This window comes from Phyllopteryx taeniolatus, chromosome 1 (genome assembly GCF_024500385.1).
Source record: "Phyllopteryx taeniolatus isolate TA_2022b chromosome 1, UOR_Ptae_1.2, whole genome shotgun sequence".
In the NCBI taxonomy this organism is placed as follows: domain Eukaryota; kingdom Metazoa; phylum Chordata; class Actinopteri; order Syngnathiformes; family Syngnathidae; genus Phyllopteryx; species Phyllopteryx taeniolatus.
This window is the reverse complement of record NC_084502.1, coordinates 22404532-22423061: the sequence shown is the minus strand read 5'-3', so window position 1 is coordinate 22423061 and position 18530 is coordinate 22404532. Positions and strand designations below refer to the sequence as shown.

Below are 18530 nucleotides of genomic sequence, written 5' to 3'. Positions count from 1 at the left end.
TAGAAAGTTTATATTTTGTCAAGATGTAAAAAAAAAAAGAAAAAAAAGAAAAGAAAATGAAAATAGCAAATGTGTTTTCTCATAAACGTCTTAACCCCACAATTAACAGTGGTTTGTCACTTTCCTGTATTAATTTATTACGTTGTGCAGGCACTGAATAAGAAGAAGACGCGTGGTACAACAGGACTGTTCTATTTATGTTTCAATAAGTTTATAGTTTGTTTTGTTGTTGTTGTTGTTGTTCTGTGTCATGTAAATAGACAACATCTAAACATGATACTATGAAGGTGAACAGTTTGGTGTGGATCCAAACTAGGATTCTTCTGCTTTGGCGGAGGTTAGTCTTCTACCGAGTTCCATTCATTCTAGTTGTCCATGGGACAATGTCCAGATGTCTGCAAAAAACAGTGGCAAGAGAACAAGCCGCCATTGTGCAGCCCGTCTGCACGGGCGTGTAACCTGACACCGTTATGCAATGCTTGGCTTGGGAGATTTGCACATCTGAGGAATGAGATCCCAGGGATCTTAAACCAATCAACGGGAGAGTATACAGGATGTTTGTTGTGATTTCCTATTTTTAAGGCAAATAGGATGTTTTATCCATTTTGGTCAGTGAGTCAGCTTCCACTCAGGGTTTCCACGAAGTTTCCAATGCGTCCATGCTAGTCTTTTCAAGGTAGATTGGTGCTGGCATTCTTGACTAAGTAGCTATATGCAGCTGCTCTTCACTGGAGCTCAGTCACTCTTGTTATCCAGTAAACCATTGATAAATAAGTAATGGGTAAGGGTCGTGTCTCGACAGAGTGTGACTATATTAAATCCGTGTGATGACATCATACCTAGTTTCAGAATGTGTCCACTTGTACAGACCCTTTCCCCCAAAAAATTATATCATGGAAAACTTGATTTATTTCCATAATTCAATTCAAAAAGTGAAACTTTCATAGATTATAGATTCAGGGACCACAATTTAAACAATTGCAAGTATTCATTTGATTCTTTTTACATCATTTGAGCTTCCAGCTCATACTGTACAACCAACAAAATCAGGAATTCAAAAAAGGAGAATACTGTGAAGAAATCAGTCCATATTTTGCAGGCCATAAATGTTTTAAACAGAGTGTCACACACTAATCTACTAAACTCAAAGCACCTGCACAGGTTTCTCCAGGTGTCATTAAATTGCTTCAGTTTGGTTCAATTGTCTCAGTTGGTTTTAATATGGGGAAGACTGCAGACTTGACAACTGGCCAGAAGACCATCATTGATACCCTCCATAGGATGGGTAAGCCACAGAACGTTCATAGCTAAGGAGGCTGGCTGTTCACAGAGTCCTGTGTCCAAGCATATCAATGGAAGGACAAAATGTGGCAGGAGACGATGCACCAGCAAAACAGAAGACTGTGGGTTTTAGCAGATTATTAAACAGAGAAGATTCAAGAATCTAGCAGAGATCCAGAAAGAGTGAAACGACGGGGGAGCCACAGCTTCAAAAACCACCACATTCAGACACATCCGGGAGATGGGCTACAACTGTCGGGTTCCTCGGGTCAAGCCACTTCTGAGCCTGAGCCAACTTCTGAGCCTTTCATTCGGGAATCAAGGTCCAAGGGTTTGGAGGAAGACTGGTGAAGAACAGAACCCAAGCTGCTTGGGGTCCAGTGTGAAATATCCACAGTCAGTCATGATTTGGGGTGCAATGTCCAGTGCAGGCGTTTGCAAACTCTTTCTTAAATCCAAGGTCACCGCAACAGTCTACCAGAATGTTTTCGGGGATTTCATGATTCATTCTGCTGAGGATCACTATGGAGATGCAGATTTCATCTTGCAGCAAGACCTGGCCCCTGCCCATACCGCCAGAAGCACCAAAACCTGCTTTGATGCCCATGCCATCACAGTGCTTGACTGGCCAGCCAACTCGCCAGATCTAAACCCCATTGAGAATCTATGGGGTATTATCAAGAGGAAAATGAGGGCCACCAGACCCAAAACAAAGAAGAACTGACAGCAAGCATCAAGGAAATCTGGGCTTCCATAACTCCCAGGCAATGCCACAGGCTGATTGCTTCAATGCCACGGCGCATCGAGCCAGTGATTAAAGCAAAGGAATTCCCACCCAAGTATTGAATATTAACATATCGTTTTGAAAGTACGATATTTTGATTGATTTAATGTGACCCTAATTTTTTTTTTTTCTACAAAAAAATGAGAAGTAAATGCTGATTTCTTCAGAGCATTCTAATTTTTTTAATTCCTGGGTTTTATGAGCTGGAAGGCCAAATTATGTAAAAATAAACAAATTAATACTTGAAATTGTTTAAATTGTGGGCCCTGAATCTATAATCTATGACATTTTAACTTTTTGAATGGAATTATGGAAATAAATAAACTTTTCCATTATATTCTATTTATGGGGAAAGGGTCTGCATATGTGGCATTCTCCACATACTTGGATCCAAAAATCTTTGTCCATCCTGATGGAGTAAAAAAAAATAAATGGCATTATGAGAACACATTTACAGGCATGCCATCTGTAAGGCAATTTTAACCAATCAGAAGCCAAAAGAAAAACAACTGTGAAAAAGGCAAATTTAGGAATTTATTATAGATAGGGAATACTAGTTAAGAAGTGTTAAACAAAACAAAAAACAAAAAGTAAAAGTTATATAGGCTCAGGGTTAGGAGATTAATGCACCTAAAAGCTTCCTTTTTTGGCCATGCAACAAACAAAAAGTCACATTTCAGTGACCTAAATGTGAATAAAAGCCCCAATTTGAAAAGAGAAGAGAGGAATGTAAATTTTAAGACCGCCTGTGTTATATCATACTTTTAATTTCACGAATGATTTAGCAATTAAATTCAAGCCACCGTCCACTCAGTGATAATCTACAGTAAGGGCCTGCAGTTTTAAATGAGTGAATCATGAAACAATCAGGAATTCCCCTGCAATTTACTGACTAATCCTCCCTTCCTTGTTCCATGGCTCTCCTGATAGGGCCCAGTTTCAGCTGTCCTTGTGGAGCCAAGTCCTTATCAGTGCTCTTGTTGTGTTTAGGTACAAACAGCACATTCCTGCGGGGGAGATGGGCGTGCAACTTTGCATCTGAGCACGGCCCTGAAGTTGGAAGGTCAGAGAGCTACGGAAGGGAGGCTTATAGGTAAAAGAGTGTGGGAGGGAGGGAGGGCGGGATGTATGAAAAGGAAAAAAAAAGGCATAGCACACAAGCTCTGGGTGGGAAGAAAGAGCGAGCGGGAGTAAATCACGGGGTGTCTGGAAGATAGACGACCCTGGGAAGAAGGAGCAGTGGCAGAATGTAACAGTAAAACGTAAACTGCAGTTGCAACTCGAGGGGAGTCGTGGAGAAAAAGCAGGAAGGCGATAAGAGCCAACCAAGAAGAAGAGTGCATAATTAGCACTTGGCGCACAGCCTGAGTTGTGGGGAAAACAGGCTTAATGAGAAGTCAGAGCATTGCGGACGTGGGAGGTCGGGAAATAAGTCTTTCCCTGCACTGTGATTGGTCATCAACTGCCACTCCCAAAGTCAGAAAGTCAAGTGACAAGAAAAAGTGATCAAATGCAACCAAATAAGAGCACACACCATGGCTCAAGATGTCAGGAAAGCAAATTGAATTCACCACACAATGGGAGGAGTTTCTATGACTCATAAAAAATGAAGTATTAGTAGTGGTGAGTATTCATTTGGGATGGCGCTGGCAGTGCCCCACCAGATGGCACAGTTTCCCTTTCCTTTCAATTTGTATTTTATATTCGATACAGAGCAGTGATTGCATTGGCATTAAGTGTATTAATTAACTTATCCCATAGTCCTTATAGTGCTTCTTTTCTAAAAAAAAAAAAAAGTTACTTCTGGAGTAATTTCCTTGCACTCTTCTGATTTCTATGCAAAATGGTTTTGTTCCACTAACAATTTTTTATTGATCTCTAATCGAGCATTTTAATGTGTCGTTAACGGTGTGTATTTTATTGGAGGTTTCATTTTGGTTGCCAAACAGGAGCCTCAAGAGTTTGTCATCGAAACAAAAATGGCCGTGACTGGCGCATTTTTCATTGGCCGAGGGAGCTCTACGAACTCTGCCTAGCAACAAGTGACCATGCACATTTATGATATGAACAGAATATTAGCAATTCTGTTGAGATGCGTTAATGGGTTTACAATAGAGTACACACTTTATTTCAGTTTTGCGACCAATGACATTGAGTTTTGTCTGTATTTGGAATAACGATGTTGTTGGAAAAGAAATTTACATTGAAATAACAACAGAGTCCCAAGCAAATCCAGATGACAATATGAGTTTTGAGAAAGATTGACTTTTTATCAAGTTAGTATTGCAGACAGGCACATGCACAGACATTTTTCAGGGCAGGTGCTCAATCTGAAAAGGGGCATCCACCGTCAAAATGACTTACACAGTTAAGAAAACAACAGTATATACATATATACATTTACTCGTATTTATTTCTATTAACAGAATCAGCATTGTCAATAATGCAACTATTAACAAACAAAGAAGGTGGATATAAAAAGTCTACACACTCCTGTTCAAATGGCAGTTTTTTGTGAAATACAAAAATTAGATGAAGATAAATCATTAAAAAAAATAACTCCCACTATTAATTAGCCTACACAACTTAATTGAAAAAAAAAATGCAATATTTTAGAGAGGGTAAGTAAAAATAATCAACTGCGATAACATGGTTGCAAAAGTGCACACACTCTCTTATAAATAGGGATGTGGCTGTGTTCAGAATTAGCAATCAGATTAAAACTCATGTTAAATTGGAGTCACCACATAACTGCAACCATTTCCTGTGATTAACCCCCCAACCCTCCAAAATCTCAACTGTTTTAGTAGGCTTTTCCTGACATTTTTGTCATCACTTCTTAAAACACAAGCCATGGTCCTGCGGAGAGCTTCCGCAGCATCATAGGGGTCTCGTTGTTCGAAGGTATTAGTCAGAAGAAGGGTAAAAAAAAATTCCAAATCATCGTCATTTATCATAATATATGTCTAATTCTCCTAAGAACTCAAATATATCCCCATCAGATGTCAAAACACTTTGGGGGAAATTGATGGCACAGAGGATATTTTTTTGGTTTTATTTTTTAAATATTGATGAATAAAGGAAAAATAGGCTACAACAAAAAGGGCACTTTTTTCACCCAAGGCAAAAGGGCAGTGCTAGAGCACCACGTGGCGTCTATGTGTGCACGCGCCTGATTGCACATTTATAGATATTGTTGTATCTTTGCACTGGAGTGCGCCACAAAGCATCTTTTTTAGCCCTTGTGGTCTAAATGAGAAGACAGGGAGCGCTAAACTCCAAAAGGTGAGAGTGTGACGACCTGACATGTCCATATATGGCTGCCAGACAGACAAATTCCTGCTGGAGCAGACCAGAGAAGCACTGTGGGAGGCGTCGAATGGTTATTTTGCATTTTCATATACATATGCTGCTACTGGTATACATATGTGATATTTTCCAACTCTGCGCATGTCATCTCACTCACTTTCAATATGTATATGTAGTATGTAGTCAGACAGGAGTATGTTTGCCTTCAAATTGTAGAGGTGACAAAGGCCATAGTAAGAACTCACAAAGATGAAGTGCGCACTGCTTTTTCAGCCATTTGGAATCCATTAAATTCATACACGGCCGCAGTGACGTGGCATGGAAAAAAAAGAATGGAAAGACAGAAATAAAAAAAGGGGGGTGGAAAGCAATTGGCGGATGTAATGGTTTCCAGACGTGCATATGGTCGTTTCGAATGTCTAAGGATGGCGACGAACAGGGGAAAGGTTGACAAAAGGACTTCCTGAAAAAAGGGATACCCTTATTTGAGAGGGATTTCCCTCAAGCTAACGCCGCTCCATATGCACGTCTCATTCAATGTGAGGCAGCCGTTGGGTAGCCGCAACGTGATTATATGGTAGGAATGAGTCAGTCACCTGAAATAGACTGAATTCAAAAGGCACTTAAGAGATGGGCAGGGAAAACCAATGCGAAACAAAAAATAGGGATGACTTTTTAGTTCTATATTGCTGTACAAGTTATATAACCCTCTACTGAGCCATTTTCGGTAGTAGTACTTCTGCAAAATTGTCTTTCAATGAGTAATCGTAGGGACACTTATCCATTTAAGAGGCATTTAAGAAGTTTCTTTCTTTTTTTTTTTATAACCGTTTATGCATACAAGTTTAACAGTAATTATTTAGTGAGATTTGTTTATGTTTGTCCTATAGTCCAAAGATAAGGTTAACTGAAACTCAAAATTATCCATAGGTGTGAATGTGACTGTCAATGGTTGTTTATCTGCCATATACAGTTTGTGCCCTTGACTGGCGACCAGTCCAGTGTGTGTCCCACCTCTCGCCCAAAGTCAGCTGGGATAGACAGCTTATCTGCGACCTCAGTGATGACAAGAGCTATAGAAAATGGAAGAATGGATAGATTTCTTTTGCTTTACCACTTTCAGACCAATGTAAAGGCTTTGTTATGCTATGTAATGTGCTGTTGCAAAGATGTCTTCTTGTCTCTTCTACCAATTGCACGATGCGAACCAGCACCTCAAATTCAGTGTAAAATCTTGACCTGAGATTGTTTTTGCACTCTGTAAGCCTCTAAACTTTGTCACCTTAGAGATATTGTGCTTATTTTATCGATTAATTCTTAATATTAAAATCATTGAATGCTCCCATCAAACTAGTTTGGGTATGTTTGTTGGTTTGCATGGGAAAGACAAGCCATCACAAGCCCAAATAATCTTCATATTTTATCTTAAACATATAGTAGACTACAGTGAGTTTGAAACTGGATTCCCTCATCTGTTTTATCTTTCAGACGAGGCCACCTTTAGATGAAGACAAAATACCAGATGATGTTCCCCATTACCAGACAAACTAAAACCCCCGAAGCAAGCTAAAAATAAAGCGCCAGTTTGCTCAGGGATGGTTTTTATCTACATTTGGGGCAAATATCTGTAGAGGTACTGTAAGTTTCAGGAAGGCTTAATGTTGAAAAAAAAATACACCGAATTGTCTTTCTACTCCACCTCCATGTCTTCTTGTCCCTTATGTGTCTTGACACAAACAACGTGACAAGTGGCTGCCATTGTTGTAGAATTTTCTAAAAAAATAAATAAATACATGGAATGAGCACTTCAAATGCCTCTAAAATCCTTCATAACAACTAAATTCAGGAAAAAACAATGAACTAAAGTACATGGCCAATTCTAGCCCACACCGCTTTTCTCATGAATAATGTTCAATTTGTGCTATTTAAGAGTTTTTAGGGCAAGTTTGCAAAGTCACAGTAAATTTGGCACGTCAATGTGGATAACCCGTTGGAATTTCGGCCCGTACAAGCTTATTGGTGGATATATTTAACTGAAACTTCTCAGCCAATCGGAGAAGGGGTTCCCCAAGTCCCAGATGAAACGAAAGTGATATGTTGAGAAATAATCAAGTTACACTGTTCTACTCTAATTTGAAGGCGTTTTTTGACCAGATTTCTTTTATAGGCGATATCACACAAAAATGACAATTTTTCTCTCAAACAAAAAGCAACATTTCTTTTGAACCCATTATCGGAGTTGTACTCAGGTTTAAGTGGTCATTCCATCGAGAACGTTGCTTTTGACAGTTCATAACTCAGTTCGTGGTTCAAGTGTCAAACACATCGTGTGACTATTTGAGACACGGCCTCTATTCAAGTGGAAGCCATTATTTAAGGAAATCTTGTCTATTTATCAATCTATTTGTCAACTGTCGTATATGGTTAACTTTTATATCATCCATCCATCCATCCATTTTCTGAGCCGCTTCTCCTCACTAGGGTCGCGGGCGTGCTGGAGCCTGTCTGTCATCTGTCAGCTGTCATCGGACACGAGGCGGGGTACACCCTGAACTGGTTGCCAGCCAATTGCAGGGCACATAGGAACAAACAACCATTCGCACTCACAGTCATGCCTACGGGCAATTTAGAGTCTCCAATTCATGCATGTTTTTGGGATGTGGGAGTGCCCGGAGAAAACCCACGCAGGCACGGGGAGAACATGCAAACTCCACACAGGCGGGGCCGGGGATTGAACCCGGGTCCTCAGAACTGTGAGGCTGACGCTCCAACCAGTCGGCCACCGTGCCGCCACTTTTATATCAAATGAAAGAAATGCTGAGTTGTCTTTTTTTTTTTTTGACAAAAGTAACTGTCTTGTTATTGCCCTGTCCTTTCAATCATGTGCCATGAAGAGGAACAACTCCCTGTCACACACATTGCTATCAATGGATGATTCTTCCCAAGTCCATCTTGGCCAGTTGGAACATTCCTTGAGACCAGACAGTGGTCATTTTTCCGCCCACTTCTTTTCAGGCTTTTTGTCCTTGACTATGAATTGCCTTGAAGGACTTTCTTCACTGTCCACTCAAACAAGCCTATTGTGTCCAAAAACATCTCTCGCAGCAGCTCAAAGCCACAGGAGTCGAGCACCTAAAAACTCAACTGTGGCTACTGCGGTGTGGTCTCGCACACACTTGTGAAATGTGGTGTGTCAAATCCAGTAGGGGTTTGCCAAGAAGCTTCTGAACGGGCCCATCGTGTGTGCTCAAAGGAGGACTAAAAATAATAGCCTGCAGAAACAGAGGCCTTTTTCCCAAAATGAACTCTGATGTGTTTCCTGTTGCTGTGGCAACACAGCGAGGACTCGGTTTGGAATTTTTCTGTTCCTAGCACGGCTCCGCATCAGTCAGAGGGAGGAGGTTCTGGGAGCAATTACAGAACGAGGACGCAGGTTGCGATGGGAGAGAGGAGACGCGGCAGCCATAATGTCTGCATGGAAGAAAGAAGCTGACAGGGTGAAAAGGAAAGTGATTTAGACAATGTATTCACTGTTGTGTATGCACTTTAAGGGGGAATAAAACTTACTTTCCACCCCATTGTGCTGTAGAATGTGTTACGTTAAGGAAAACAAGGTCTTATAGGACAGATCCCTCTTCTGAAGCTCAGATCCAAACTTCCCTGAGTGCTTACCTCAGTCCATACAGTCTCAAAAAGCAAAACACAATGTTCCCATTCAGAATTCATGTTTCCCTTAAATGTGCAGGAGTACACGTCTCCACTGTTGCATCCCGCCAAACGGACTCCAGGAAGTGCAAATCTTTGCACTCCACCCAGCCACTGCCCTGAACGTACAGTGTCTAACCGCATACTGCACAGACTGTGCGTACACATTCCAGGTCCAAGTACTGTACTACTGCAGGTTGTGAGATAGATAGATAGATAGATAGATAGATAGATAGATAGATAGATAGATAGATAGATAGATAGATAGATAGATAGATAGATAGATAGATAGATAGATAGATAGATAGATAGATAGATAGATAGATAGATAGATAGATAGATAGATAGATAGATAGATAGATAGATAGATAGATAGATAGATAGATAGATAGATAGATAGATAGATAGATAGATAGATAGATAGATAGATAGATAGATAGATAGATAGATAGATAGATAGATAGATAGATAGATAGATAGATAGATAGATAGATAGATAGATAGATAGATAGATAGATAGATAGATAGATAGATAGATTAGATAGATAGATTAGATAGATATTAGATAGATAGATAGCAGTAAAAGACATCAATAGATGGCATATTGTTAAAAAGGTCACTTTTGCATGTCACTATGCCCATAACGCTTATGTAAAAGCACCTTTAAAGAGAGTTTCACAGCTACAGACAAGAAACGTTTTGTGTGTGTGTGAGCAAATAAAGCCTCCCTATAAAATGCACGAGGGGTTCAACTATTAACATTCTGAGACAGACGCTCCCTCTAGTTTGATAATAAAACCCTGTGTCTAAAAATGTTGTTACTAATATCCATCCATCCATTTTCTACCGTTTATCCGAGGTCGGGTCGCGGGGGCAGTAGCTTTAGCGGGGACGCCCAGACTTCCCTCTCCCCAGCCACTTCATCCAGCTCTTCCGGGGGGATCCCGAGGCGTTCCCAGGCCAGCCGAAGGATGTAGTCTCTCCAGCGTGCCCTGGGTCGTCCCCGGGGTCTCCTCCCGGTGGGACGCGCCCGGAACACCTCAAATACTACTAATATCATAAAGCAAAATGAGAGCTTCCATATGTGCACATTTAGTTTAAGGTACTTTTTCCAATGCCCCTCCCTGAAAAGACCAGAATCCATGGACTCACTCCACCCAGGCATGCGACCTCTGACCACCAGGAAGTGTGTGTGTGAATCGGACCACTGTTGTGGATTTTTTTTTTTTTTTTTTTACTCATTTGCATTTTTCCAGCTGTCACACTTTGCTCCTAGTCTGATACATAAAAACAAACCGTGTTAAGTTGCAGCAAATCCTCCCTGGCCACTTTATTAGGAACACCTTCACGTGCTAATGAGAGCCAGCGGTTTTGATGGACTTCTCCACAGAGAGATTAATTATTTTCGAAATCAAGAGGTACTGTGTTGATTGCTGTTTATCACTAAGGAAGATAGCACAAAAACTACAAATTTGCTTTCAATGAAACCTTTAAGAGAATTTGGTAAGAGACCCCCACAAATGTTGGTGCAAATCCAGATTAAAATGCAGATAGAGAAACAGTTTTATTCTCCCAGCCCAAAAATACAAATGATAGAGCCCAGTCTGCCTATCCAAACATTGTACGCTATCCTCCATGAACAAGAAAGAAACTTCCTGTATATCAAACAGACTGACAAACCATCACAAATAGCACACTCTTTTTCTTTAGTTTTATACTTTTGTAAGAGGAATTTGTTCTTTACTGTTTAAGTCAGCCGGCACGCTGGACGACTGGTTAGCACATCTGCCTCACAGTTCTGAGGACCCGGGTTCAAATCCTGGCCCCGCCTGTGTGGAGTTTGCATGTTCTCCCCGTGCCTGGGTGGGTTTTTTCCGGGCACTCCGTTTTAATCCCACATCCCCAAAACATGCGATTGAAGACTCTAAATTGCCCGTAGGTGTGAATGTGAGCACAAATGGTTGTTTGTTTCTATGTGCCCTGCAATTGGCTGGCGACCGGTTCAGAGTGTACCCCGCCTCCTGCCCGAAGGTGGCTGGGATAGGCTCCAGCAGCTCGTGACCCTAGTGAGGAGAAGTGGTAAAGAAAATGGATGGATGGATGTTTAAGTCACGCGTCATAATTATTTAAAAAAACATCCTCTCTGTACCACATTCTGTGATTTGTGTTACTGAGTAAATTAGGATTATTGTTGGACTATTGTTAGAGATTATTGTTGTGTTGATTCAAACTATACTTTTATGGCAGTATTTCACAAAGCAACAAGAATTAAATGAGATCATTAGCTTTTGTGCTTGTGAGTGGTTTTATAATAAATAGTACCCATTGTTATTCACTGCCTAATTATTGTCAGCATATACACTTCTGATTGCAGAAACTGCCATTCAATGCGGTTTAGCAAAATATGGCGGTCAATGCTTTTTCAATTTTATTGATAACCTTGGCGCAGGTCTGTGCTCTGCTATTCTAATTCAACAATAGTGTTGTTGCGGTGTGTGCAGAACTGCCAACTACCGTACATCAACTGCATTACCTTATTTAAAATAAAATAATCCTTTAAGGATCCCCACAGGAGAAATTCAGGTGTTACAGCATCGCATAACAGATTGTTTCAAAAATACAAAATAACAACAAATATCATAAAAACACATAAACACATGTTATATACAACGATTTAGCTACAGTACAGGGATGGGCAAACATAATGCAAACATGCAAGCTCAGGATGAGCCAGTGCAATGTTGCACACAACTGGAATTGGTCAGTGTCAAGTCATCAACTCTTACAGGATTGTAGATGAAGTCTGTCTTTCCTCAGCTACATTTTCTCACACTTAGTCAGCAATGTCACATAGTTACGAAGTCAGGCAGATGACATGTTTGCTGTCACCCCAATAAAAAAAAAACTGCAGCAGTATTGACTGAAGGCCTGCTGTAGGAGTTTCAATGGATGTTTCACTGAAATCCTCTATTGTGGCTTGTCCTCCGACTGATTTCGGTGTGTAGTTATGAGCAGCCAAGGGCTTGATTCATAGCTGACCCTTGGTCAAATACTGGACAATCCTTTGACTGGGTCTGCGAATGAAACGTCACAGTTGTGTCCCGCTGCCGAGGGCTTGCTTGTCAGAACTTGCTCTGATTTAATGCTTTCTGTGGGTGTTCTGGCCTCGGAGGTCAGGCAGAGAAAGGGTGGATCCCTTGAACAAGAACTCCACAGTCTGAATCATTCGAGTCAGCCAACACGCTGATTTCTTTTCTTTTTTTTTTGCATTGGGGAGTTTAAAAGAACTGACTAGGACAGAACAGTAGATGATGTCTCATCAGCGGATTATCTCAGTTCTGATGACAAGTTCTGATGTTGAGGGTGGCTTTCACACACAGAGTATAAATGCCATACTGTGTGTGTGCGCGCGTGTGTGTGTGTGTTTGTGTGTGTGCTCGGGCCTTTTACACTAACACACATACTTAAATGGAGCGTGCTACATTTTGACTTAAGGTGCAATTGCCTTGTGACTTCCTGACTCAGCATCTGTCATGTAATGAGCATCTCCACTCCCGTGCCAAGTGGCACACGTACTCATGGATGCCTTTCACTCTAAGAAGGTGTGGATATAAGAGTTTTAGTAATTATAAAGCCACAAGAACATAAATATGTTGAAGTATTGGTTAAACTTTACAGTGTAACATTTGAGGTTAAACTGAATCCAATTCAGGATGCTGGTCAACCAAGTAAATAATGAAAATAGAAATGATCAATTTCAGGGTTTTACTGTAATATATATATATTTTAAAATAATTTATGTTAAGTTGCAGATGCACTTAATGCATAAATTGTAACAAGATTTTAGCCATTATTAATAAGAGAATGTAAAAACAATAGAACACTGTACCTCAACTTAAAGTGACAACATGTATGGTGAAACTGGAGTAACTGTATACTGCTCGAAACGTAACTTCCACTGTTATTGTCATTCTTCTCTTCTCACATTCTTCTTCTCTTACGACTTTGAAATAAGGCTACTCCTTTGTTCTGAATCAAAGCCACACAAAGTCCTTCGGTGCTCACTGAACTGAGGTCTAACTAGATATGTTGTCTCCCATGACGTCATGCATAATGGTCTCTGTTTTTTGGCAAATTTTCAGCTGTTATAACTCCCCCATTGACGATCAATCTACCAAAAGACTTTCCCTTCCCTCATGACTGAATTGTTAGTGGGTTTTTTTCCTGTCAATGTGTTTAATTACCCTATGCTTAGGTGATACAGCACAATCTCTTTCTATGGCATGATGAAAAAGTGTTCAAGTGGTTGTGCAATAATGTGGTCAAGCCCATCCATTCCATCCATTTTCAACACCGCTTATCCTGGTTAGGGTCGCAGGACACTGGAGCCTGTCCCAGCTGACTTCGGGCGAAAGGCGGACTACACCCTGAACTGGTCGCCAGTCAGTCGCAGGGCACATATAGACACGGACAACCATTCGCACTCACATTCACAACGTCACTGAGTGGGAACTGAACCCACGCTGCCTGCACCAAAGTCAGGCGAGTGTACCACTACACCATCAGTGACGCGTGGTCAAGCCCACTTGACATAATTAACATAATATTGTGATACATAATGAATCTAATGTATTAATACACGGCGGATGACTGGTTAGAGCGTCAGCCTCACAGTTCTGAGGACCCGGGTTCAATCCCCGGCCCCGCCTGTGTGGAGTTTGCATGTTCTCCCCCGTGCCTGCGTACTCCGGCTTCCTCCCACATCCCAAAAACATGCATTAATTGGAGACTCTAAATTGCCCGTAGGCATGACTGTGAGTGTGAATGGTTGTTTGTTTGTATGTGCTCTGCGATTGGCTGGCAACCAGTTCAGGGTGTACCCCGCCTCCTGCCCGATGACAGCTGGGATAGGCTCCAGCACGCCCGTGACCCTAGTGAGGAGAAGCGGCTCAGAAAATGGATGGATGGATGGATGGATATTAATACACAATTTCAGTTAAGCCTCATTCTGAACTCATCTACAATGGTTCAACAAATGTTCACACATGCCAAAAAAATGGCATTTGTTCCTTTTAAGCTTTTGATTCTGTTTTAAGCTTTGCCCAATTCTATCCCTAATTGGTAGACAGGAACTAAATTGTTTCGACTCCTTATGTGAAGGGATTAGTGAGTAGCTGGAAACCATTCATAGTGTGGAGATGACTATCTGGCTAATAACGGACTAAATTCTTGTCATTGGGCCAGAACCTTTGAGGCACTTTCAGTCCTTGCTAGCATTGCAGCCTGAGAGAACTTACATGTGACAAAGTACAGAATCAGGTCTTCTATTCAATATTTGTGCAGTGTCTCAAAACTTTACTTTTATAAAGAACCTGGATAGAAAAAAGAATTGCATTATGGATTGGCATCAGTTAGTCTAACTTAGTATGAAGAACAGCTGTCTAAAATTTTATGTTTTCATCAAAGTTTGTTAGATAGATCCAAAGACTATGTAACGATTCACATAATACTTTGGAGAAATATGGAAAACAAAGCAAAAACTATATATATATATATATATATATATATATATATATATATATATATATATATATGTATATATATATTAAAAAAACATACAGCGAATTGTCTTTTGACTCCACCTTGATTATTATCTTTGAACAAACGTGTCTGCTGTGCTGTACTGATGCATACAAACTTACCAAGCTTTGGCTGGTGCGTATGTCTCATTTGAAGTGAATCCCTTTCGTTTGACTTTTTAGTGCACTGGAAGGGTTGTTTTCATGTATTTTCTGCATCGTTCAATACCCTCCCAAGTGGACCGTCCTGAAAAAAAGCAAGAAACATACAGTAAGGGTGAGACTCATCAACATGCCTCCGGCTGACCGGACGGAAGACAATTTGGCAGCAATCAAGTGACAAAATAAGTTCGTGCTGACTCACTGACTGCAGCTTCCCAAGATGATGGAACTGCTCAATGTTGTTGTTTTTTCAGTACATGTCTAAACTTTCCATCTTACTGTAATGACAAGCATGTTGTCAGTTCTTACGTTTGCAGTATATGTATCATTCAAAGGTGGGGGGGGGGGAATCATATCTTTTAGCCTTAGTGTTCTTATGAATGGAATGTGCTTGTGTTAAAAACCTGCAGGAGGGACGTCTGGAATGTTTTTGTATCCAAGCTCAGAAGTCATTGTTCTGATGTGCCTACGAAGGAGACTCTGCAATTGTTTCTTTGTTTCACCATATCCTTAATGGGAGGGGGACAATTACGACCTACATCCTGCTCGGAGGGAACATCGTGCGCAAAAGTGGTCCAAGTACCTCATAACTTGCTTGATGAATTTAAAGAGTCATACTGTGTATTACTTTTAGATTCACAGAGTTCTATAACGTCTGCTTTTAACGTGCCTGTTCTTACGAGACTTTATTTTCTTTCGTCTTCTTCCCATCCTTCCGTCCATTTTCTATAGCACTTACCCTCATTAGGGTTGCAGGTGAGCTGGAGCCTATCCTATCTGACCACAGGAGACAGAGTACACCCTGGACTGGTTGCCAGTCAACCACAACCACTAGGAGTTATGTTTCTCTTATGATATACAGTATTTTTACACCAACTACCCTTCTTAATGGAATCCTCACATTTATCACTACATACACTGTATATCCACTGACTGGGAAGCAAACCCACGCTAGCGAAATTAAAGACAACAATGTGTACCACAAAAAAATCAATGCCCCCCTGAAAATGTATTTGCCACACTTTGTAGAAAAGATTGCAAAAAGGTCCAAGGCAATTACTTTGGAAAACCTTTGTGACTGTTGATTTCAAAGTAATTATAGAGCTGTGTTCATCACTTGTAAATTTATACTCGTATGGACCAATCCAGTCCGCTTTTGAATCACATATTTCATCCATGATTTTACACTGACAGTAAAAAGTATATAGATACATTTGCAACACTGCACAGTGGCTGTGTTGTATTACAGGACAAAAGTGACTTGAAATCTATGCTTGTTGTTTTAGACTGTGGCACTTTTTATGGCAGCGGTTCCCTTGTACTGATGTCACCAGTTATCATTTTGTGATTTCCCGATGCATTTTTGCTTTAGACAGCAATATCAATGAGCGTGCAAATGTTTTTTTTTGTTTTTTGTTTTTTTCATGTGCCCTCCGATTGGCTGGCAACCAGTTTAAGTAGTAACAACGTCAGCTAGGATGAGCTCAGGCGGTTTAGAAAAGGGATGGATTTTTGCTGTCATTTTAACACTACTCCAGTTCTTTGTTTCGCGTAGCGCTCACACTAACACTACACACTACGTAGTGCAAGAGTTTGTTTGCAATGTTAGATCACATCTTCAAACACGCCAAAAGAGCCAGAGTTCTTAATCAAATCAAAAATATTAAGAGTGCATCCACCCCAAGATGTTGTTTGTTTCTTGAGCACTCTCATTTTGGGCAAATGTATTTATAGTCATGATGGAGGATTTATTTCATTAAAAATCAACAAAAGAGTTGAAATGTTTACCTCCCATCTATCTGGTGTCAAATTCACAAGGAGCCTTGCCTGCCAATCGGATCCCTAGTGCAAGCTTCCATCAGGCTCCTGTTTCCTTTCAATTTGGCCAACTATTAGCTACTGGCCCAGGCTAGCTTCTCCCTAGGCTAAAATGGCTTGCTTAACATACCAAGGGGTTGCACGACACACATTTTTATACGTCAACACTAATGTGTATTTTTTTCAGTATAGTACTATAATCATAAAAAAAACACACAGGAGGAGGTAATGCTTTGCAATACCGATAATCTATAGTCATCGACAATAGACAGTACATACCGGTACAGCGAATATACGCAGAATATACATGTAGGAAACATGACAACATGGACAAGAGAATCGGCATGGGCAGTCGCATGATGGCATTTCCAGGCAGAGAAAAAAATGCTCTAGCTCGTTGTGCTTACCGCTCGGACAGTCAGGTAATGTTTGCACAATTTGTCCAAACTGGAAAATCTGTCCTGTTCTCGGCCCACCACAGCAGCCGGTTTTGCGTGGTGGGAATTTGCGGTGTTTGCAAATAATCACTGAGTTCTTAGTGTGGAGTGGAATAATTCCCTGCTCTCATTCCAATTTGATACTGCACGCCGAAAAAAAGACAATTCCTGCTGAAGCCTGACTCTTTTCTTCTCTGGTGCTCCCTCACTTACCAAAGCTGCACATTCAGAAATAGAAGACAATTTAAATCAAATAAGGTGATAGACTCACAAAGCACACTCATCTGTTTCTCCAAGCAGCTCCGCTTCCTCCTCAAGCCAAAAACAAGTGATTTGTGACTAGTCAACAACAAGCTTTCAACGTCCTTGTAGAGTAGCAAAGTCAAGTTGACAGTCTGCACAATACCTAACATACTCAACATTTTAATTACCCCCCATGAGTTATTCTAAGCGTCCTTGGGTCCCATGAAAGGCACTATACAAATCAGAGCTATGATGATGAGGATGATGATGATGATTATAATTAACATTATTACTACAGTATATTTAATTTGTATTAACTGTTCAGTACTGCCGTGAAAAAATATTTCAAAAAAACATTATATTTCGCCACATTTGCAAAGTGGAGAATTGGTTATTGTTTTTTGACCTTTTGTGTATGAATATATTACAAAGTCTCACGTATTTAGTAAACTAGCATTTCTCTGACTTGCAAACCATTAAAATCCAACAAACTATTGTATGAGATCTTGATCATTTTTACAAAATTTCTCAATGATCAGGAGTTTGATGTGACGCATGTCTTTATTTCCTGACATAACCATAACATGTGACAAGTCTCCCTCTTGGCGGGTGGGACATGAACTTACATTATGTCACCCGGCTGACTAAATGGGATCGAGAAACAGCTTGAGTAATTAAGAGCTGTTTCTCAATCCTGTAACAGTAAAGAATGTCATGTCTCACTGCATTTGGTAAGGAAAAACAACAACATAAAGAGTTATTATGGGGGAAAAAAATTCAAATTTATATACTACAAGAAAAAAAAATGTTTTTTTTCGGAAAAAAAAAGGAAACCTTTTGACAATAAAGTTGTGAAATGAAATTATACTAGTGGAATATTAAAACTTTATTCGCTTGACCTTATGACCTTTGCAATTTTACTTGCGTGTGCCTTATATAACTGTAGTTTAAAATGTTATTTGATATCATGTGTGTAAAAAAAAAAAAGTCTAAAAGTTTCAAAAGACAAGGGCTAACTAAGGCTGTTTTGTCACTTATTATACTGTATATATTTCAGCACTGTAAGACTGCATTTGTAGTGTAGAGCTCTCTGTTCAATTGTATGTACACTATAGATGAATATAAAGATATTAAGTACTCAAAACCAAGGGTTGTGCTCTGGATTTACCAATTTAGGAGAAACTGTAAGGAACAAAGGAATGCTAGAAGCAG

At 40.2% G+C, this 18530-nt stretch overlaps 1 long non-coding RNA gene across 1 annotated transcript in view; it reads right to left on the bottom strand.

Moving 5' to 3' along the window:
- The window catches only part of LOC133465506 (uncharacterized), a 33073-nt gene extending 15385 nt beyond the window's left edge, over window positions 1-17688 (bottom strand). The window contains exons 1-2 of the long non-coding RNA XR_009784734.1: window positions 17347-17688; window positions 14782-14905 (exon numbers count right to left, since the gene is read on the bottom strand). This is a non-coding gene — a long non-coding RNA (uncharacterized LOC133465506). The remainder of the gene's footprint in view (window positions 1-14781; window positions 14906-17346) is intronic.
- Window positions 17689-18530: the final 842 nt, after the last annotated feature.